The following is a 24,136-nucleotide window of genomic DNA, read 5'->3' as shown; positions in this document are numbered from 1 at the left end:
CAAAAAAAAAAGCTAAAACCAAACCCATTGCCATCAAGTTGATTCCAACTCAAAGAAGATGGATAAGATAGAATTGCTCCTTAGAGTTTCCTAGTTGGGAAACATTTTATTATTATTATTAATCATTTTATTGGGAGGCTCTTACAGATCTTATAACAATCCATCATTCAATTGTATTCAGCATACTTGTACATATGTTGCCATCAACATTTCCAATACATTTTCTTTCTACTTGAGCCCTTGGTATCAGTTCCTCTTTTTGCTCCTCCCTCCCAACACTCCCACCTTCATGAATCCTTGATCAATGATATATTATTGTTGATATTTCATGTCTTACACTGTCTGTTGTCTCCTTTCACCCACATTTCTGTTATTCATTCCCCTCAGGGGTGCAGGGACCCTCTCATGAAATCGCTACTCCCATTACTGTTCCTGAGGGTTTTATCTGTCTTGAATTCCATGTGTCCAGAGCTCTTATCTGTACCACAGGGAATACTCTGGTCTAACCGGATTTGTAAGGTAGAACTGGATCCTGGGTCCTGGCAGTTGGGGTGGACAGGAAGCCTTCAGGAACTAGAGGAAAGGTGTGTGTCCCATCGGGGCTGTACTGCACACATGGTAAATAAATCTGTATGGCAGCAGACAGCTTCATCTTTGTCTTGAGGAACCACTTGTGGGTTCAAACTGCTGACGTTTTGGTTAGCAGCTCAATGTGTAACCTAAGACCACCACCAGGGTTCTTTGCTATCAATATGTGAGTATATTTTGATCCCATCTTTTTAAGAATCTGCAGTGGTTCCAATATTAGCTGTGGGTTGGTTGAACAAAGAGTTCCTGGGTGGTGCAATGGGTATCAGTCATACTCTGCTGCTAACCCAAAACGAGAAGTTCAAGTCCACTCAGAGGCACCTCAGAAGGAAGGCATGGCAAGACACTTCGAAAAACACAACCACCAAAAATCCTTTGGAGTCTCTTTCTAGTCCAAAAGATGTGGGGTGGCCATGAGTCAGAACAACAACTGGCTTCTACTTATGGGATAATATGGAAATTATTTCCACAGCTTGATCTTCTCACTGGGAGATGTTTTACGTAACAGCAGAGCTAGAAATCTTATTAGCACTAAATAAATATCTACTAAATTGGAGCATTGTTTATGAGCTTTGCAGATTCCAGGTCTGAAGGGTTAAGAGATAGCTATCTGTACCTCCCAGCTTGCAGGGCTGGAGTGGTGAGAACTGAAAACAAAGCAGCTCTATTCCTGGGGACTTGGCATCTCCTGCCTGCCCTTCCTCTGCCCAGCCCACTCCCCCTGGGCTGTCAGCGCTGTGCCTGGTTGTGAGAAAGGGGTGGAGGGAACATCACTGGACAGGTTTAGCAAACAACAAAGTGGCGTTTGGGGAATGTGCTCTAGATTGTACAGCGCTTTTGATTTTGTAGAGAAAGGTGTCCTGAACATTCTTTCCCTGACAGCAAAGTGTGGAACGTAGGACAACTTGAAAGACAATGAAATCTGAGGGTCCTGAGAGTGTGCCTGAGGATACCTAAAAAGTAACTAGCAACACTGAATAAGAATTTCACAGAATCAAGGTGGGGTGGGACTTTAAAGTTTTGTTTAAACTCATCTATGATAGAATGAGCTATGGATAAATCCACTTTGGCTGGACAGAAAGGCATTACTTCGTTTGTGATTAAAAGTATCTTCTAGCCATTGGAACCAATCTGTAAGTAAAAGAGCAAGAAAAACAGTAGGTTAACAATCTATCATTCCAGAGTAATTCGTTATTTTGTGTTTTTAAGAAGGAGCCCTTTTATGAAGCCCTAGCAAAAAGGTTAGTATTGAAAGGTCGCGGTTAGAACCCCCCTCCCTCCAGCTGTCTGGGGGAGAAAGCTCGAGTGCCTCTGGGGCAGTTCTATCTGACTGACCGGGTTTCTATGAGTGGCAGTGGACCCAACAGCAGCAGGTCTTTGTCCCCCACCTCCATCCTCCCTTCCAAAAATGCCCCCTGGCATAGTTGAATCTATGTGGCCGTTTTTAGTAAACAGGTTTTTTTTGCACATCTTCCCCATATGATACAATTCAATAGTTCAATCATATCAAGAAGTTATATAAACATGACCACAATCTATTTTAGAGCTTTTCATTCTTCCTTCTACTCATTGTTATTGGTATGATTATTTTTTAATTGTGACAAAAGTACACAACAAAATATTCTCCAATTCAACGACTTCTACATGTATAATTCAGTGCCATTGATTCAATTCTTTGTGTTGTGTGGCCATTATTAATAGGATGTTGACTCTTACTGTTCCCACCTACTGTCATCCTGGGTCTTGCATATTTTTCCTTTCGCCTATGTGTGTATCTTTATGTAGCTCTATCCATGTATATCTATCTATTCATGTGTCCTATTTATTTTCTCTACTTCATTCCCTTCCCTTTCATTCTCCCCAAGCCTCCCCATAATCATCAAAGCCCACTTCTTCTGGTGTGAAAACTAATTCCCTTGATTTTTTATTTTACAACAGTGGTCTCACACAATATTTGTCTTTATGAGATAGACTAACTTTGCTGAGCACAATGTCTTCCAAATTCATTTGTTATGAGATGTGTGTGTGTGTGTGGTTGTGTGTGTGTTTGTACCAAACTCACTGCTATTGAGTCAGTGTTGACTCATAGTGACTATATAGGACAGGGTGGAGTTGCCCCCTGTGAATTTCTGAGACCGTAATTCTTTATAGAAATAGATAGCTGTACCTTTCTCCCATGGAGCAGCTGGTAGTTTTGAACTGCTGACCTTGCAGTTAGCAGCCCAACATGTAACCAGAGTTTATTAATCCTTTCTTCCATAGATAGGCATCTTGGTTTTTCCCCCATTCTTTTGCTATTATGGATAGCACTGAAATAAACATGATGCACATATATTTGTTTGCTTTTGTCCTATATTTCTTTCTACCAAAGAGAGAAATTGATGAGTTGTGGGGAACAGAAGGAATTCTCTTAAGTTGTCTCCCCAAAATATGTACCAAACTTAGCTGCTTAAGAGTGACTCTCGGCGAAAGTAGGTCAGAGGTTATTCTCCTTGACATTGGCCATCTGTAGTGGCTAGACCATTAGTCTGACTCACCCTGAATAAGACCCACTCCCTTCTGATAAGGATAATGGTGGTCTATTCACTTGCAGAGATACCAGAGAGGGCAAACCCGCCCAAGGGTGACCAAGGTTAGTTAGCCATTATCAGCTGTTTAGATCAAGCAGATACCACTGTCTATTCCACAACCAATGTGGGCACACCCCTAGGTGATTCTTCTCCTATTGATTGTATTGCCTATGCTAATATCCCTCCTGATGACTCAGGCTATTGTCCACTATCAGGGAACTTGCATGCCTCCCAGAATAGTAATGGTCTGTTTTATTATGTGAGACATTAGAGCGATCAAACTTGTTCTAGAATGAATTGTATTGCCCCTTTCTGTGATGTATGATTACGATGCGTGGTTAGCAATAAATAACGAGGCTCCCTGGTACTCGGGAGGGTGGCAAGAAGGTGACTAAGGAGGACGAAGCAGCGGCTTCTTCTCTGATGGCTAAGCCCTCTCCACGAGGACCATCAAGCCGGGCGGAGGTGAGATATGCTACCATGAATTGCGTCTGACTCCATTACTTGACTCTATCCTTTAACTCTCATGCTCTCTATGACTTTACTATAATCTCTACTTATTATCGCTGTACAATTGCGCCTACCAAACCTGTGATGTTTTGTGGGGTTCCCTCTTACCCTTAACCCCACAATGAGTCATAAGTTATTTCTTTTGGCATTTGTTTAAGGATGAGCCATACTGGTTTCCATAGTGGCTGTACAATTCTACAGTCTCACCAGGAGTATATAAAGGTTCCAATCTCTCCACATCCTCTCCAGAATTTATTTTCTGTTTCTGTCTGTATTTAATTTTTCTCTCAGTACCAGCATGAGATAGTACCTTATCCTTTTAATTTTTATTTGCTTTTTCAGTATTTCCCAGGGTGGGTGATACCACCCTCTCAGGGTCACTGGAATGATCCAGGGAGCTTCACAAGCAGACACCTGCATGTTATTCTAGATTATGGGCTATAGTTCAAAAGATTTTGATTGCCAGAAGTGTGTGTAGTAATTTTTGGATAACTAGAATAACTCACTCATCACCATCCCAAAAACAATCTAAGAGAGTTACATGGCCAATTGACTTGAAGAGATCCATATTTGTACCCATTCCAAAGAAAGGTGACCCAACAGAATGTAGACATTATAAAGCAATATCATGAATATCACATACATGTAAACTTTTGCTTAAGGAAATTAAAAAATAGTCTCAATAGCACATTGGCTGGGAACTACCAGAATTCAAGCCAAATTCAGAAGAGGACAAAGAAGAGAGATAACATTATTGATGTCAAATGGATCTTAAATGGGCTTAAAGCAGAGAAAGGTCTTCATAAAAAGATGTTCACTTCTGTTGATCATTTTATCATAGTTATTCAATCTGTATGCTAAGTAATTATCTGAGAAGTTGGACTATATGAGGAAGAACAAGGCTGCAGGATTAGCCGAAGGCTGAGATATATAGACGATACAGCTTTTCTGGCTTAAAGTGAGGAGGAATTGGAGTACTTGCTGATGGAGAGAGATTGCAACTCAATGTGAACTCCAAAAACTAAATTCACTGCCATTGAGTTGATGCCTACTCATAGTGACCCTAAAACAGGGTAGAGCTGTCCGAGAGTTTCCGAGACTGTAACTGTTTATGGGGGGGATAAAACCCCCATCTTTTTCCTTCAGAGCGGCTGGTGGTTTCAAACTGCTGACTTTTCAGATTGCAGCCCCATTCAAAATCACTACACCACCAAGGCTCCTAACTCAGTGTAAATAAGACCAAATTCCTCACAACTCAATCAATCCAGAGCCTCATGATGGATGCAGAGGTTGACATTATCAAGGATTTCATCTTGATTGGACGCATAATCAATACTCAAGGAAGCAACAGTCGAGAGATCAAACAATGTATTGCATTGGGCAAATCTGTTTCACAAGACTTCTTTATGGTGTTGAAGCCCAAGCATGCTAGTTTGTGGACTAAGTTGTGCATGATCCCAGCCATGATATTGTCATTTGCCTCATGTTCATGTGAAAAGTGGATTAGGAATAAGGAAGTGTGAAGAAGAGACAATTCATTATAATTATAGTGTTGGAGAAGAATGTTGACAGTATTATGGTCTGCCAGAAGAGCAAACAAATCTTGAATGAAGTACAGCTCAAAAGCTCCTTAGAAGCATCAACAGTGAGATTTTATCTCATGTGCTTAGGACATGTTATCAGGTGAGACCAGTCTCTGAAAATGAACATCATGCCAGGTAAAGTAGAAGGACAGTCAATGAGATGGATGACACAATGGCTGTAAAAATGGCTCAAATACTGAAACAATTGTGAGGATGGTGCAGGCCTGAGCAGTGCTTCATTCTGTTGTACATAAGGTTGCTAAGAGTTGGAACAACTTGATCACACCTAACAACAGCTTTTAGTTTCCAGACTTCACATCAAATGCCTCTCTCAGAGTGCCCTCCAGATCCTTGCGCTGCCCTGGCATCTCTCTGATATCAGCCCCCCCCCCCCACCTTTTTCTCTCTGGAACTAGGATGTGTGGTAAAATTGTTAGATGGCTACTTTCCGTCTGTTCCCATTTCCTAAAAATATCTACTTTGTCTTTCTGATATGAGTATTTACTTCTGTTCCATGCAATGTAGGTGTTTCAGGGAAAAGCAAAGCTAGTCCCACCACCAGGTCAAAAGATGGTTCTGGTTGGCTTAAGGCAGTGGCTCTCAACCTTCCTAATGCCGCAACCCTTTAGTACAGTTCCTCATGTTGTGGTGACCCCAACCATAACATTACTTTTGTTGCTACTTCATAACTGTAATTTTGCTACTGTTAGGAATCAGGCAACCCCTGTGAAAGGGTTGCTCAACCCCCAAAGGGGTTGCGACCCACAGGTTGAAGAACCGCTGGCTTAAGGCAATCACTCCACTGCAACCACTCCACTCCGCTGGTTTAAGGCAATCACTCCTGGCTGGCTTTCAGAGATGTGCACATGACTCAAGCAAGCCAATCAGGGTGAATCTCAGTCTCTTGCAGGGACCGAGATCTCCATTTTTCATTAGACACAAACTAAAAAACATTTATGTCTAATTGCAGCTGGAAATCACCTTATAACCACAAGGAAAATCGGGCCTAGTATGAAGCAGGCTTTAAAAGCTAACCAGAAAAACAAAATATAGGTCAAACAGCATAAGCCTTCCTGTGGCCAAGACTAGCTAAACATTCACCAATGCATTTTCTTTTCCTCCTGCCACAGAGGTCAACAAATTTTCCTGCTTCTCTAGCAGCTAAGCAAGATCATGTGGCAGAGTTCTAGTCAATGGGATGTGGGCCAAACGATGTGCAATCACTTTTGAGCATTAAAGCTCCTCCTAAAGGATCTTCCTTTCATTTCTTTCCTCAACTGCGAGCAGAAGGGAAAATGAGTCCCAGGCGCAGGAAGACAGAATCACAAAGGAAATAAAAAGACTAACTACTTGAAGAGAGCTGGACAGGGCCAGAATGAGATTACCCAATAAGCAAGGTAAGCACAGGCTTGCTTGTGCTTACTGACCAATCTGCATCAAAAAGGTTCCCATGTGATTCGTTCACTACTGTGTAGTAAGTAAGCCTAAGTAAGCCTGGGTTACCTCGTTGACTGCAGGTAGCCCCTAGACTCGGCTGTTGCATGAAGAAATTAACTTGGACTGTATCATGTGACATCACCAAACTTTTGAGATTATGCAGTGCTGTTAATCTCCCTGATGAATTCGATCCCTGGCCTCAGAAGTTTACTTTTTATGATCACATAAATCTTCCATGTTGTTTACATATGTTTGAGCAGGGGCTTTCTGTCACTCCTTAGCACATCATAGCTGATACAGATTTTGACGTGTACTCCTGCTTATAAATGTGCTGTGGCTTTTCAGGTTTGCTGTTGATGGAGATATGATTGATTCATTTTTAGCATTCAGTGCCAACCGGCCTGCAGAACCTGAATCCTGTTGGGGTAATAACTTAACTATCAATTGTAGTCTAACCTTTTTTTGCTTTCCATCCACTAAAATAATACACTTTTTTCCCTTGCAATTTTATCTCTATTTAGGGATTAAAGATAATCACTACTTGATCTTTGCTGCTTCTGATTAATTACTTAATGTTTCCCAATTATTTAATCTACCATGTGCCTGTCTTTTGGTTGTACGCTGATGGCCTGCATGTTGCTAGTCTGCTGGAAGCTATGCCATCACTAGTTAAAATACCAGCCGGGCCCCCCAAGTCTCAGAGGAATTTCTAGACTAAGATGGGGAAGAAAGATCTGGCAATCTACTTCCAAAAATTGGTTTTGTTGTTAGATGCTGTAGAGTCAGTCTGTCTCATAGTAACTTCCTGTACAACAGAACGAAATATGGCCTGGTTTTATGCCATCCTCATATTCCTTCTAATGTTTGAGCCCATTGTTGCAGCCATCACGCCAGTCCATCTTGGCCTTCCTCTTTCCCACTGCCCCATTACTTTATCAAACATAATGTCCTTCTCCAGAGACCAGCCTCTCTGGATTATATGTCCAAAGTAGGTGAGACGAAGCCTTGCCATCCTTGTCTCTAAGGAGCATTCTGACTGTATTTCTTCCAGGACAGAAGTTTGTTCTTTTGGCAGCCCATGGTACTTTCAATATACTTTGCTAACACCATAATTCTAATGTATCAGTTTTTCTTTGATTTTCCTTATTCAACATCAAACTTTCCAAAAATTAGCCTACAAAAATCCTACAAATCAGAAGAGAATATTGCAAAATGAAATGCTGGAAGATGAGTACCCTACTCATTCAAAATACACATAGGTTACAGCAATGGATTCAAGTATACCAATGACTGTGAAGAAATGCAGGAATAGGCAATATTATATTTTGCTGTACACATGATCACCATTGGGAACTAACAACAATGATTTCTTACCAAAGAGCCTTCCAGTCATATTACTAAAGCAAAAGCAAGGTTAAAAAATGTAAATTTGGGTGAGTGTGGTTTCTTACTTTCATAGGGATTATATGAGGGAGACTCAAAAAGATTGTTACAAAATCACAGACTTTTTTCTCTCACTCTCACTGTCACTGAGTCCCTTCTAGCTCATAGACTTGCAGCGGAGGGCAGAACTGCACCTGTCTGGTGCTGAGGCTGTAAATCTTTAGGGAAGCAGAAAGCCTCATCTTTCTCTGGCAAGGTGGCTGATGGTTTCAAATTGCTGACCTTGTGGCTATTATTCAAAACCCAATATACCACCAGAGTTCCTTCTGTTTAATAGAAAGTTTTATTAGACAAAAGTACCAAAATGTGAAGCTATTGTTTCTCAACATCTTGATCTGATCTATATACATCTGAATATGGTATCTCCATCTCTCTAACGCTTCTCCAGAGGATTCTGCCTTCTTTGATTTATACCATGCCAAAGCATTTTAAAATTTATGATGTACCCATACAGTGAACTATTTTATCTTTCATTTTATATTTCTACCTTCAGTTCCCTGGTTCCTTGCTGATCTTGATGGGATGTGGCATCATCTGAAAGAGAGAGAAAGATCGCTTAGAATGGGGAATAAAAAATATGTAAAATACAAAGCAGAGGGAAGAGACATAGATGATACGTGGAGAAGATCGAACACACTTTTTAGAGTAAGTTACATGAATTGGTATGCATAAATTTATTCTAAATTATTGGTTTAAAAGTGATGTAATTTTAGGATTATATAAATATGATATGAATGTGACAATATGAATATGTTTTGAATGTCACCTGACTATGGGGGTCCCTGACGGTTAAGGGAGGATAATAGAAAGAATAATGGAAGATAGCTTTTAAAAAGCAAATTCTTCCCATTTACATTTTTCCTATTTCTTTGCCTTCCTCTCTGTATATTCCTCCTCCTGTTGATCTTTATCATTAAGACTAAGAAAAAGAACATTTTTAGATTCCATGCATGCTGCCAAATTGCTTTGCCCAAAGCCTTTAGTAATTAGTGTGTTTTCATAACATTCTCAATTAATATAGCTCTAGTTATTCTGTTTTTACAGTTCATGGGTAAGAAAGGATTAAATGAAGTGTTACTAAGCAAACTACTGTTATATCTTAATATCATGCCCTATTAATGATACAATAAATCAACCTAATGAAAAATATGTATTATAAATAAAAATTGTGTCAATTGAAAATTTAATATAAGATAATTAGTTGTGGTTGCAACTGTGTGGGGGAGAAAGCAGAAATGAGAAATATAAGGTCATGAGGACTTTTTAGACAAGTAATTGTCTAAATTGACAAGTAACTGTGATCTTGAAAGTCATTTTTGACTTGAAACAGGATGTAGAATTTTTACACGAATTCTTCTACTCCCACATAGAGTGACAGGCTCAGAAACATCCAAGGTCAAATCTATCCTGTCATATAGGGTCGAGAGAAGTCAGCACTGACCCGCTGGCAGTGTCTATGAAGACATCCTACTCCTGGTTTCCAGCTCCCATGATTGCTGCGGGGAATTGCTCTTGCGCGATCATGTAATTGCTTTTTCTTCAAAGGTAAGCTGACCTTTGCTCTAGCTGCTTTTCCTCCTCTATCTACCTTGGTCTTTAGGCTTTCACTCTGCTGTATCTACGTATGGGTTTTTAATTTTCTGACCTGGTGTAAACTGGTCTGTTGAATATGGGAAATCGTGTTTTTCACTAGCTCTGGAAACTTCTCAGCCATTATTACTTTAGATACTACAACTTCCCCGTTCTCTCTTCCTGTGTCTTCTGGGATTTTGATGAACTAGATATTTGATTATTTTAAGGAATTGAGTGTGGTAATGACATTGTGACGGTTTTTGTTATTACTGTTGTCTTAAAGAATCTTTGTTGTTTAAGATTATGAGAGTATTGCTGCCAGAGTTCTAGTTTGAAAGTTTCTTCTAAGCAGAATATGTTTAAACCCATCTCTATAATCAATGAATGGAAGCAGACAAATTCTCTTAAGAATACTCTTGTCCCAATTTCCTTCAACAAGAAAAGAGCCACATTTAAACAGTGACTTCTGTGGAACATACTATCGAATTACAAATTACCCCATACAAAAATACAGCATAGCTTTTTAGGAATAACTATTGCTGTAATTCAATACGTAAAATCTACCCAAACCAAAAAAATACCATTGCCACTGAGTTGTCTCTGATTCAGAGCAATCCTATAAGAGAAAGTAGAATTGCCCTAAAGCGTTCCCAAGGTTGTACATTTTATGGAAACAGATTGCCACATTTTCTCGCACAGAATGACTGGTGATTTGCAATCAATGACCTTAAGCACTTTGGCTCCAGGGCTCCTAAAGTCAAACTAGCAGCTGTACACCTCTCTTCAACTCACTGCCATCAAGTACATTCCAATTTAAAAGAGACCCTATAGGTTAGGGTAGAGTGCCCCCTGAGGGTTTCCGAGAGACTGGACCCTTTAGAGGAGCAGAAAGCCTTGTGTTTCTCCCATGGGAGTGGCTGGTGGTTTTGAACTGCTGACCTTGCGGTTAGCAGTCTATCATGTCACCACCATGCCACGGGGATTCACAGCTGTAAATAGCAAAACAACAACAACAAACCAAGGAAACCCACAAAACAAAAATTATTATTCACCAATTTTATCTCCTGACCAAAAAGCAAAGAACATAGGTAGTAAGTAAAATCCATTGCCTAATCCTTCTGTTGTAAATAGTGCCATCACCGAGAATTGGAGCCAACTAGAGGTCCCCTAACAACTGGAGTCACGGACTTTCTGAGCTGACCCTCTGTCCCTTGAATGGAACAACATGCCCTCAGAAGCTACTGCTTTGATTATATCTCTGGGGTTTTTTTGAGGCGCCCCAAGGAAACGGAGACAAGAGTATTACTGAGAGAATTTGTCTGCATCCATTCACTGATTGTAGAGACAGGTTTAAACATGCTTTGTTTGGAATAACTTTTCAGGTGTATGGCGCTTTAGCAGCAAAGTGAAACATGGCCCTTTACAATTATTTAATAAAATAACGAAGAGATCGAAAAAGAATCACCAGCAAAGATCCCACTCACCCACGACTATTGAGTCAATTCTAAATCACAATGACCCTATAGGGCATAGCAGAGCTGGCCCTGAGGCAATACATCTTTTATGGGAGCACAGAGACGTATTTTTCTCCTGCCGTGCAGCTGGTGATTTCCAATTGCTGACCTTGAACTTAGCGGTCCAGTGAGCAACCCACCATGCCATCAGGCTCCTTAACAAGAATGATATCTACATCCACTTGGGATGGCATACTTCACATTCCTATAAATAAAAGAATGTTAAAGCCCAGAACAATATCTGAAAATGAGTCGCAACAAATATTCAGATTACCCGTGCTTATTAAATTGGATTTCTATGATGCTTGGAGCTGGCTAGCTGTCACCTTTAGGCCATTTGGCAGACATCTTGAGAAAAATCAAAGTTCCATAGCATCTCAGGGTTGGAGAATTTCACCTATACTTCTGAATTCCCTGTGTAGACTTATAACTAAGCTATTTGGTGACTGATAGCTTTATTTAATCATTAAATGAGAGTATATTCTAAATAGTGATATACCATTTGGCCAAGTAATTCATGGCATTTAGTCTTCAGTATAAGGAGAGATTGACGAACTTATGTGATCTACTGTCCCCTTTTCAGAAAAAGAAAACTTACTCAGCACCCCTGACTCTGGCAATTAAAAACATTTGTACTATAACCCAGGATAAGGTGTAGCTATCAGGTTTGGCAGCCCCCCTGGGTCATTCCAGTGTCCCAGGGCCCTGAGAAATGGCCTTCTCTAACATATCTGGCTTTAGGAAATCAGGAACCTAAGCAGATCATGTGATTACATATCAGGTTGGGATTAATCCTTTGTCACGCCTACTGCTCCCATTTGCTCATGATCCTTGTGGCACATGGGGGCTCAGGAATTTGATAGCTGAAAAATGAGCAACCTTAGTGTTTTCTCTTCCATTGGTTCCTTACCTTACATATTTACTGGTCACAAAACATAACAAATATAACTATTTCCTGGTAATAATGTTCAATGACCCTGCGTCTTTCTGTGCCTTATCTTCATACATACACCTTTTACATAAGTGAAATCTTAATATCCTACCTGCACCAGGCAATACCCACCATTTTTACCCCACTGTTATATCTCTGCAAAGATTATATCTCTTCCTACCCAGTTTGGACCATTTCTTTCCACTCTCCTTCCCACATTTTGATTTAGCTGATGCTCAGGAGCCCAGTGAAATAAATGAATTGAATGGAATGACTTGGGCAAGGATTTCTTCTATGAGGGTGTCCGCCGTGAAATCATGAGATTTGTTCTTAGACCAAATACAAAGAGAGAAAATCCATTCCGTGAAAGCGGTCATCTAATGGAACCACCCTAAGTTCCAAAGAGTGGACTCACTGGTTTGCTTTGAGCACACTTTGAGAGGTGATTCCTTTTTGTGACTACTCTAGTAATAGATTGATACTAAAATTTTGATTGATCAAGCTGCCTTTAAAAAGAAAACCTATCACCTACAGTATAAAGACCCAAAGTTTAAAAGCCTCAAGAGGAGCAATGCAGATGGCAGCTTAGTCAGAGACACGGGTGCCACCCTTCGACAGCAAAGACCCCAAGTCAGGCAAGCCAGCTACAGACGGCATTTACGATCCTTGAACATCAAAGGAAAACGATAAAAATTATACCCAGCACCAATGAAAAGAAGAAACTGGTAAACCAAGTCGGTGTACAAGGACAGCTGTGGAGTGGAGTACAGCGGCCGTCTGGAGTCACAGCCAGCCGGGAGGAGCACAGGCAGCGGCTTCACAGTGTTCCCAGAAGAGACACTGTGCAGGCACACCCAGAGGGAAACGAGACACCAACCTGTCGGAAGAAGGGAAAGTATAGTGTGGAGGATGAGAGTTCTGGAATCCTCACATCCACAGAGGGGAGGGAAGCAGGAACCAGAGAGAGGCCAACACACCAGCAGCAATCCTAACCAGATGGAGGGGTGGCAGCGTGTCATAGACTCATAAAGATTAAGCAGCAGTTTCTCAGCCAGTTCACCCAAGTGCTCTCTGACCCACTGAGCACCAGGAAAGTATTCTTACACTCCTGATGTATTCACCCTGGACTCAACAGGAGCCTGCCCTGCCCCCACCCAATGGCAAGGAAGTATCCCTGCAGTCCTGGCCACTCACCCCAAATTTTATCCTCCTATCTTCCTGCCCTCTCATCAAAAGGGAAGGGAGTGTTCTTATATGCCCAGCTGTTGGCCACACTACTTGCTTGCTGCCCTGCCCAATTTGGTCCAGTGCCTAATGCCACTGGACCGATGACAGGTGATGGCCAGCACCTGCTCAGCCTTCCCTCAGAAGTTTCACACAGCCAGAGAACAGCAACGAGGACATGTTCAGCCTGACACTGCCCCACTCACTTGCATACTGGAAATAAGTGCGCGCATGCCACTTAAAGAGCAATCAGTGAAGCCTACTCAACATTCCCATCCTAATGCATCACACCAAACACAAGCATACAATAAATAAAATAATACCTAAATGCCTTGAAGACAGAAGACAACATCAAATTATAGAAAGATACAACACAAGATGGCAAAAGCAAAGAGGAAGAAAAGGTGCTAGAAATAACTGATAAGGAATTCAAACTACACATAAATAGGATCCTCAAAGACATGAAGGTAAATCCAGACAAAACTCTAGAATAATCCAGGAAAATAATACAAGAACAAGAAACTAACTAAAAGCAACAACAAATTCAGAAGATTAATAGTAAAATATCAGAAATCAAAAATTCAATGGAAGGAGATAGAAGAAAAAGAAAATAAGTATAATAACAAAATTGAGGACAGAACTTTTGATGTTAACTTGTTTGAAGAATAATCAGAAGAAAGAATGAACAAAAAGGAAGAAAACCTAAGTGTTATGTGGGATAACATAAAGAGGAATAATCTACAGATGATAGAAGATCTAGAAGAAGTAGGGAAAAAAGAGAATTTTTGAAGATATATTATCTGAAAGCTCTCCAAGTATCATGAAAGATGAAAAGATTACCACCCAAGAAGCTCAATGAATCCCGTACATGATCCAATCAAAGCCCACTATGGTCAATTTGATTCCAATTTACAGAAGTCCTGTAAAACTGAGTAGAGTAATCCAAAAACAGGGTAGAATTGTTCCATAGGGTTTCTGAGTCTATACCCCTTTATGGAAGTAGACTGTCTGATCTTTCTCTGTGGACTGAGGAGTGGGTTCAAAATGCTGAACTATAGTTAACAGCTAATGTTTCACACACTGCACTGCAGGACTCCTTCCACACAGGATGTTGTTGTTAGGTGCCAGCACGTTGGTTCTGACCCAGAGCCACTCTACAGACAACAGAACGAAACACTCATTCATTGCAATAATATATGTCCATTCTCACAATTGTCAGGTTTGAGCCCTTGTTGCAGCTACTATGTCAGCCGTCTTGTGGAGAGTCTTCCTGATTGAGGCTTACCCCTTTATTGTACCAAGCATGGTGTCCTATTTTAGGGATTGATAACATTTCCAAAGGATGAGGATTAAGGCTTGCCATCTTCACTTCTATTTCCTGCAAGCCAGATTTGCTTGTCCTTTTGGCAGTCCGTGATTCTTTCAATATTCTTCACCAATGCCGTAATCCCAGTGCATGCTCTTCTCCTGTCGTCCTTACTCATTGTTCAACTTCCCCGTGCATCTAGGTGACTGAAAATGTCATGGCTTGAATAAAGCACACCATAGTTCTCAAAGTGACATATTTGCTCTTTAACACTTTAAGAGAATCTTGTGCGAGCAGATTTGCCTGATCCAGCACATTATCTGATTTTTTTTCCTCCCCTGATTTCTTGATTGCTTTCTTACCCACTCATTCTAGTCTGATACAGCAGCACAGTACACATTTTTCTCTAATGCACACAGATCATTTTCCAGAATAGAACATTTTGTAGGCCACAAAACAAGCCTCAGTAAACACTAAAACATTGACACAAAGCATCTTCTCTGATAATGCTATAAAAATATACTTTAATAACAAATTAACATTGGAAATGTACATAGAAGCATTGGACTGCTAACCGCAAGATCAACTGTTCAAAACCATCAGTCCCTCTATAGTAGAAAGACAAAGCTTTCTACTACCAGATAGACTTAAAGTATTATCTGGGGCAGTTCTACCCAGTCCTACAGGGTCAGTCATTATGAGTCGGAATTGACCTGATGGCAGTGAGGATTTTTATTTTCTTTAAACTGCTAGGTCACAAAATAAATTAAAAATGAAAATTTAAAAATTATTTGTATCATCTTACAATGAAGACACCACATGCCAAAACTATGGGTTACAGCAAAAACAATTTTCAATGAAAAATTATAGGAATAAATGAATACATTGAAAAAGGAAGATAAAAAATCATAACCCTAAAACTTGAACATGTAAAAAAGTGCAACAAAAGGAGCCCACAGCCACCAGAAGAAAGGGAATAGTCAAGATTAGAGCTAAAATAATTGTGAACTCCACTAGTTATTTCCCTTAATGGAATTTATGAATTTCTATTATTTCCTATTCTCATTTGTCAAAAAACAGTAGATGTGCTTGTCAGAACAAGTTGAGGGAAGTACCTACACTTAAAAAAAAAAAAAGGCTTTTACCCTGTTAGTACAAGGAAAACGTAGCCAACCCTAACCCCAAAATAGGAAAGGGTGCATTCAGTTACTAAGATGTGAGAAACTCAATGGAACTTTGCGCATATGGGACAAGAATGTCGCTGCCTCTGGAGGGATGTCAGTCCCAAGGGTATAGTGAAAACATATGTGATCCACTGCTCCACAGCGTTTCTGAAACTGGAAGTCTTTATGGAAGCAGGTAGCTTCATCTTTCTCTCACAGAGCAGCTGGCGGATTTGCACACCTGACCTTTTGGTTAGCAGCCCAGCGCTTAACCCCTTGTGCTACCAGGGCTCCATTGCACCAATAGGGCTGCTTGTAAGGATAAGAGAATACAAATATTGTCTGGTCTAAGAATTTGCCATTGGAATTGAAGCAAATGAAGTCACCTTGCAAACGCTCTTACTGATCAAGTTCCTTCCTAGTCCTTGAGCATTATATTAGGGACCACAGGAAGCCTGAGGGCACTCCACTACAGGTTGGCAATCAGAACCCACCAGTGACTCCACCAGAGATAGGTGCACAAATTTACTTTCATATAGATTAGAGTTTGGGAAACCCTGTCGTACTGGGCTACCAAGTCAGAATCCACTCCAAAGCACGGGCTTATGTTTGCTCTAGAGACTATAGAACCCGGCTGTTTTAGAGAAAAGGAAGCTGAAGGATCTCTCCCATTGGAAAAGAGGCCAAAAGGAGATTTTAAAATAAGTTTATTTCTATTTTCTTTTCAAACAATTTATTAAAAACAAAAGCAAGATGTCTTTATAAATTATGAAACCAACCAAACTCGTTGCCTTTGAGTTGAATCCAACTCCTGGCAAAGCTGTGTGTTACAGGGTAGAACGGCCACACCCAACACACACGTCGTACATTTTATGTTCACACACAGAAAAGGGAAATACATCTGTGTGTGATGAAGACACAGCTGGTGGGATGTGTCTAAAAACAAGAAATAAGAGCTTATCATTGGGAGCGGAGTTTTTATTTTCCATATTTCAAATCCCATATTTGATTTTTAAAATGACCTTGTAACCTCTTCCCTGGGGGATGGACAACAGAAAAGTGGGTGAAGAGAGATGTCTGACAGTGTAAGATATGACAAAATAATAATAATTTACAAATTAGCAAGGGTTCATGAGGGAGGGGAAACGGGAGGGAGGGGGAAAAATGAGGAGCTGATATTAAGGGCTCAAGTAGAAAGCAAATGTTTTGAAAATGATGAGGGCAACAAATGCATAAGTGTGCTTGACACAATGGATGTATGTATGGATTGTGATAAGAATTGTACGAGCCACCAATAAAATGATTTTTTAAAAACGACCTTGTATGCTACTTTAGAAAACTTGATTGGGTACCTGATCTATGCAGAAGAGGGGCAGTAGAGTGCCAAATGTGTCCGGCTTCAAACATTATCCGTCATATTGACTAGTGTGATCAGCAGTGAGTTTTGTTTATGGTGCTTGAAAATCTGGCAACGATGATAGGTGATGGTTGCATAACATGATTAATGTAATTCATATCACTAAATTGCACACCAGCAAAACATTTAATTGGCAGAGGTGGTGCTATATATACACCCAGGGGCTTCAAAAAGTCTATGGAACGATGGGATTAAAAGAGAATGGAATTTTCCCATGAACTTTTTGAAACCCCCTGGTGTATTTACAATAAACAAAAAGTATTTAAAAATTCCTATCAAGATGTCTTCTGGTTCATAATCTCTTACACACACACACACACACACACACACACACACACACACACTCACACACTGTTTTATGCCCTTCAAAACAAGTCAGCACAAGGGCTCTCTAAAGGCATATTTTGAAAATCAGGACGCCAAGATGCTTTTCTTGCATGTCTAGTTGGCACAGCCAATGGTGGCCATTCCAGTCGCTCGGGGCAAACTGTCCTGGGTCTCTCGGGAGAGGCGCAGCCTCGCCAAGGACGTAGTGTGTGCCCGCTTGCTCCAGCTTGGCCTTGGCACAGGCTCCCATTGCGACCCCAGCGCAGGGCCGCACTGGTTCTAGGAGCGTGTTCCCGTCCGTGGCCTCCGGAGTAGGCCGATTCCACCCCGTGCTCCCGGCGCACACGGCGCTGGCGCCCCCTGCTGGCCCATCCCCGTGGCATCCCGGTGACAATCTGAGTCTGCGAGTTGGCCTTGGGGCACCCTCTCCACCTGTGCCCACCTCTGTGCCAAAGAGCAGCGTGGCTGCCTGAGTACAGCTGCGAGCTGGGTTCTGTATCACCCCGTCTCCTCACACAGTGCACAATGGAGGGTAGTAAGCAAACAGCGCAGCAGACAAGCTCTCCAGGCTCTGGAAACAAAGTCTGACATTTCTTAAAGCTGGGGGTTCTGTGCCCACTTCCCTTGGGGGCCTCAGGATTTATACGATTTAAAATGTAGGGGTTGTGTTCATATCTGGCAATGTAAAGGTTTGCAAGCTGAAATCTGCGCTTGGGATTTCTGCATATACTTGACTGGCGACAGAATCACCAGGGGATGGTGCTCCCATGGCAACCGCAACAAAACAGTGATCAGGACTCCACTCAGGCCACTGAAGGCCACCGCCCTGAAAAGCGAGGCCCTGCATCCACGGGTGGGGATCTCCCTTTCAGGACCTAAGAAGGGAAGGCTTCCGTGGGAAGGGGGAGCCTGGTTAGGCGGCTGCAAAGAAAGGCCTTTCCCACACGAAGTGATGTTTGCATGTATCCCGCTGACTCAGATGAAAGTGTTGGCCTTCTGCCTTATTGCAAGGCCAGAATAGATATTAGAATTTCGAGTTATTGTTTCCTTAAAGCAGTTACTTGGAGGGAAAGCGAACCATCTCAGTTCATTTTCATATAATTACATTACCCTTGATATAATAGATATGCAAATACTGATATATAGTATATACAAGGACTCTTGGAGAGCTGGAAGGGGGCTGGTGGAAGTGCCCATCTTTGACCACTTTTCTGTTACTTTCTATTAGTAGAAAAATTTGCTTTTGTCCTTCTCTGGTACAGGCTGTGGCTTGTGCAGTTTTTATTGTCTAGAACTATATATTTTTTAATTGCAATGGTGTTAATTCATAGTTACCCTATGGGACAGAGTAGAACTGCTCCATAGTTTCCAAGAAATTTTTGCAGAAACAGGCTTTCCAATGACTATGAACCTTGTTATCTGACTGAGTGCATTGCGGGGTGGATTACTGTAGTTATCATTATGTTAAAATGTCACACTGTATCATTTGATCTCCCTATTGATCCAATGTATATTTGTTACAATTTTTAACATTTTCTGCTTTCTTTTCGGTTAAAATTTTATTCTGACCTCATTGGATTTTTTGTTTTGTTTTTCTGTATATGAAATCCAGGATAGGTAAATCTATAGAAACAGCAACTGGATTGATAGTTTCGCAGGAGGGAGATTGGGAGCGATGGGATTCGAACAACAAGAAGTACAACGAGAAGAAATGTCCTTCCCCCAGAAGAATTCACTTCAGAGGACAGCACTGAAGCTACAGCTCAGGGAGAGGGACATGGCTGATCAGAGCACACAGGAGCAAATGAAGAGGGAGGGAGAGAGAGTGGAGCACATCCTGGCCCATCAAGCCCTGAGGATTATATTCCTGCTCAGAGTAGTGAATGCACAGAGAGGACCATAAGGCTGGCCCCACCACGAGATATCACATCCCTCACTGACCCATAGTGCTATGGGGGACAATACTCAAGGCACAGTTCGAGAATTGTGCCAGAACTGACCCCACCACACCGAGGAGAAACACTAAGGGCGTGCAACAGAGCAGCAAGGGGAGCAGAGCAATGAAGTCCCTGGGAATACCAAAAATTGACTGTGGGGCCAAGGTGTGGCACCCCATCAGACTCGACCATAAAACACCCCTAAAACAGACCTTGAACTATTTATAGGCTTTTCTTTTTTGTCGTTGTTGTTTTGTTTTCTTTTGTTGCTTTGTTTTGCTATGCCTTGTTTTTGTGTATATTATTGTCTCTGCATGTCTATCTAGATAAGATAAGCGGGATAAACAATCTGGAGGAGAAAACAATGGGACCGATGGTTTGGGGGTGGGAGGGAAAGGGGGAGGCAGGGGAAAGAAAGTAGGTGTTAACAAACTTAGGGACAAGGGAACAACAAGTGAGCTAAAATCGATGGCAAGAAGGGTGTAGGAGGCCTGGTACAACTTGATCAAGGACAATGTAACCGAGAGGAATTACTGAAACCTGAATGAAGGCTGAACATGATAGTGGGACAAGAGGAAAGTAAAAGGAAATAGAAGAAAGAAGTAGGAGGCACATGAGTATTTATAGAGGTCTAAATATAAGCATGTACATATGTAAATATATTTTTATATGATGATGGAGAAATAGATCTATGTGCATATATTTATAAGTTTAGTATTAAGGTAGCAGATGAATATTGGGCTTCCACTCAAGTACTCCCTGAACATAAGAACACTTTGTTCTATTAACCTGGCATTCCATGATGCTCACCGTCCCAACATGATCACTGAAGACAAAGTGGGTGCATAAGCAAATGTGGTAAAGAAAGCTAATGGTGCCCAGCTATCAAAAGATATAGTGTCTGGGGTCTTAAAGGCTTGGAGATAAATAAATGGTCATCTAGCTGCGAAGCAACAAAGTCGACACGGAAGAATCACACCACCCTGTGTGATCATGAGGTGTTGATAGGATCAGGTATCGGGCATCAAAGACCCAGAACAAGAAATCATATCATTGTGAATGAGGGGGAGTTCAGAGTGGAGACCCTTGCAAATCTGGCTATACCAGAGCATGTACACAGGTACAGATAAGAGCTGGAAACACAGGGAATCCAGGACGTATAAATCCCTCAGGACCAGTACTGGGAGCAACCAATCCAGGAGGGTTAAGGGAAGGTGGGGGGAGAAAGGAAGAACAGATCACAATGATCTAACTCTAACTTCCTCCCAGGGGAATGGACAACAGAAAAGTGGGTGAAGGGAGACATGGGTCAGTGTAAGACATGAAAAAATAATATAAATTATCAAGGGTTCATGAGGGAAGGAGGGTGGGAGGGGAAAAATGAGAAGCTGATACCAAGGGCTCAGGTAGAAAGAAAATGTTTTGAAAGTGACGATGGCAACAAATGTACAAATGTGCTTGACACAATGGATGTATGTATTGATTGTGATAAGAGTTGTACGAGCCCCAATAAAATGATTTTTAAAATGTCCTCAAATTGATTATGGTGGTGATTATACAACTCTTGAATATGATTTAACTGTGAAGTGTATGATACATATGTCATTAAAATCATTTTAAATAAAAAGCTAGTTGCTACATCTTTCATTCTCCCTCAGCGTGCCTGGTGAGTTCTTTCTATTAGCAATCCCAGCGTAACCACTATGTCTCAGACTTCCTTATAACTTTACTTGTACAGCACATGTATTGTATAGAAGAGGGGGCCTGGTGGGATTGGGGTTATGAGTTGGGCTCTGATCCGCAAGATCAGCAGTTCAAAACCACCAGACTCTTCTTGGGAGACAAACAGGACTTTCTACTTCCATAAACAGAGTCTCTGAAACTCACAGGGGCAGTTCTACCTGCCCTTTTTATATTTCTATGAGTTGGCATCAACTCGATTGCAGTGAGAGAGTAAGAGATTGTATATAAACTCTGACTCATGGCAACTCCACGTGTTTCAGAGTAGAACTGTGCTCTCAACGGCTTTCTTGGCTGTAATCTTCCAGAAGCAAATCTCCAGGCCTTTCTTCTGAGGTATCACTATCAACCGTCTGGTTGATAGTTGAGTGTGTACGTTTATTGCTATCCAGGGGCCTTTGTATTACATACAGATATTGAATTGTGTTCTCTTAAAATGTGTATTATGTTCGCTGCACCATGATTCTCAGTGGCTTGGCATATATGTAAGGATATAATCATGCTCAAAATGTGATCTGATATGATCAGCCAAGTAAATGGATTAGGGCGGGATGAAACCAAGATGCCCTAACTTAACTTAGAACCTTGATCCTGTGTAAGGGGACTTTCCCTGAGGCAGGGCCTGCATTATCTTTTATCCTACAAGAGACAGAAGGAGAGAGAAGCAAGCAGAGAGCGGGGCACGTCCGTAACACTAAAACAAAGGGAGAGTTGGGAGCAGAGGCCATCCCTGGGACCCAGAATCCCTGTGATAAAACCCTCTTAGACTAGGGGAAGACTGTTGCTAAGGCACCTGGAGCACCGAGGGACACCAGGCCCACAGATGTTGCAGGGAGGCACAGACTTGCCCCCAGAGCTGACAGAGAGACAGCCTTTCTCTAGAACTGATGCCCTGGATTTGAACCTCTAGCTTTCTCAACTGTCAGAGAAGATGTTTCTGTTTGTTACAGCCAATCACTTGTGGTGTTTCTATTATATAAGCACTAGATGGTGAGGATGATAGCTCAATTATATAATATCCCATTTATTTTATAATTCAAACAGCATTGGCTCTGAAGTGCCAAGATTTTCACAGACAAAAAGATTGAGTCCTACCCATCCACCCCCACCAAAACCATCTCTCCTCAGCATTTGTCACTACACCCGGTCTCAACTCCAATTGATGTCAGAGGAACTCTGTCATAGAAGTACAAACAAAACAGTTGTCATCAAGTTGACTGCAACTAGTCACAATCCAACATGTCAGGTTAGAACTGTGTCCCCTGGGGTTTCCATAGGCTAAATTTGGGGGGGGGGGGTGTAACTAGATTACCTACTCTTCTGAAGCACCTCTGGATGGTCGGAAAGCTCCAGTGCCCTGGTTTACCTGCTGAGTGCTTTCAGCGTTTGCAATGTGGAAGAATGAGATGCAGGACTCTCAGTATCTCCATCTCCAAACAGCAGCCTCGATGAGAAGCCATGGCTTTATCATGGCATCCCTGAAACAACTGCTTGCCCAGAAACACCCTGAGCACAGACTGACCATGTCCACTACCTTCCAGGGAACAAAGAGGAGTTGTCTTGCATTATTACAATTAGCTCTACACCTCTAGAGAGTTGTGAGCTGAGCTACATTATGAGGCTTCATTTGACCTAGGCCTGGGGGATTGCACCATAACAGTTTCTTCAGCTCCCTCTCCTCTAAATGCAGTCTCACTCCCAGTTTCTGAGCATTGTGAAGTGATGAAAGACAGATCCAAAGGAAAAAGGAGATACTTTCACCAGAGCGCTAGATCAATGTGTTCTAATTATCTTTCTCCACCTCAGAAGACTGTATCTATCAGGGGGTTTCTTTCTTTCTCTTTTTGTCACCATAATAGGGTTAATTAGGAAGCTAATGGGTTACACATTTGGATCAGAAATGTTGATATAGTTCTTTTGTCCACATTACCTCTACGCAGTCATGTATGCAGACACATCTCTCCCTGGTCAGCCATGTGTCTCCTTGCCCCTTGTCATGACTCGGTAAGAGTTCCACAGTTCCATTAGCACTGATAAAGGCCCACAGGGTGGCCCACCCTGCAAGTCAGACTCCTGCCTGAAGGGCACTCCATTTCATTTGTTACATGGCCAAAGAAGCCCACTGGTCTGCCTCATGCTGCTGCCACCACTTCCGGTTAAGCAGGGATCTTAGAGGTGCTCTGCTTTTTAATTTTTTTTAAACACAAGCTTTCAGGGTGAATAGGTGAAGGCGTATAAAGCAGATGCTTAGTTTTGCATTCAACAAAGCACATTTTGTTTCAATTCATCCATTACCATCCCCTCCACATACCATTGCTTATCCCACTCCCTCCGTTTCCTATTTCCACTCTCCTTTCCTATCCCTCTGAACTTTGTCTTTGAGTCAATGCTGCCCTTTTGATCTTTAATGGTTGGTTGCTCTAACACAGGGTGAACTCATTTCCAGACCTGAAGGGAGATTAGGGGACAGTCTTGAGAGCTCCCTTAATCCAGCGGTTCTCAACCTGTGGGTCGCGACCCCTTTTGGGGTCAAACAACCCTTTCACAGGGGTCACCCAATTTATAGCAGTAGCAAAAATACAGTTATGAAGTAGCAACGAAAAGAATTTTATGGTTGGGGGTCACCACAACGTGAGGAACTGTATTAAAGGGTCGTGGCATTAGGAAGGTTGAGAACCACTGCACCAATCTCTAGCTGACCACTAAGCCTGGTGTCTTATGATTGGGATTTTGTGCTAATTTGTCTCCCACTCTACCCAGGACCCTCTAATGCGATTCTTGTTAGAGCAGTTGGTAGTGATAACTGAGCACCATCTAGTTCTTCTGGTCTCAAGGTCACGGAGACTGATATTTGCATAGTCTATTAATCCATTA

General features: G+C 41.7%; 1 pseudogene; it reads right to left on the bottom strand.

Annotated features, from left to right (window-relative positions):
- The window catches only part of LOC101658922, a 70,569-nt pseudogene extending 57,469 nt beyond the window's left edge, over positions 1-13,100 (bottom strand).
- Positions 13,101-24,136: the final 11,036 nt, after the last annotated feature.

The sequence above is a fragment of the Echinops telfairi genome, unplaced genomic scaffold (assembly GCF_000313985.2).
Source record: "Echinops telfairi isolate 266 unplaced genomic scaffold, ASM31398v2 ScPeMD7_9;HRSCAF=40, whole genome shotgun sequence".
NCBI lineage: Eukaryota > Metazoa > Chordata > Mammalia > Afrosoricida > Tenrecidae > Echinops > Echinops telfairi.
The sequence above is the reverse complement of the archived record's forward strand: the minus strand, read 5'-3'. Positions and strand labels throughout refer to the sequence as shown.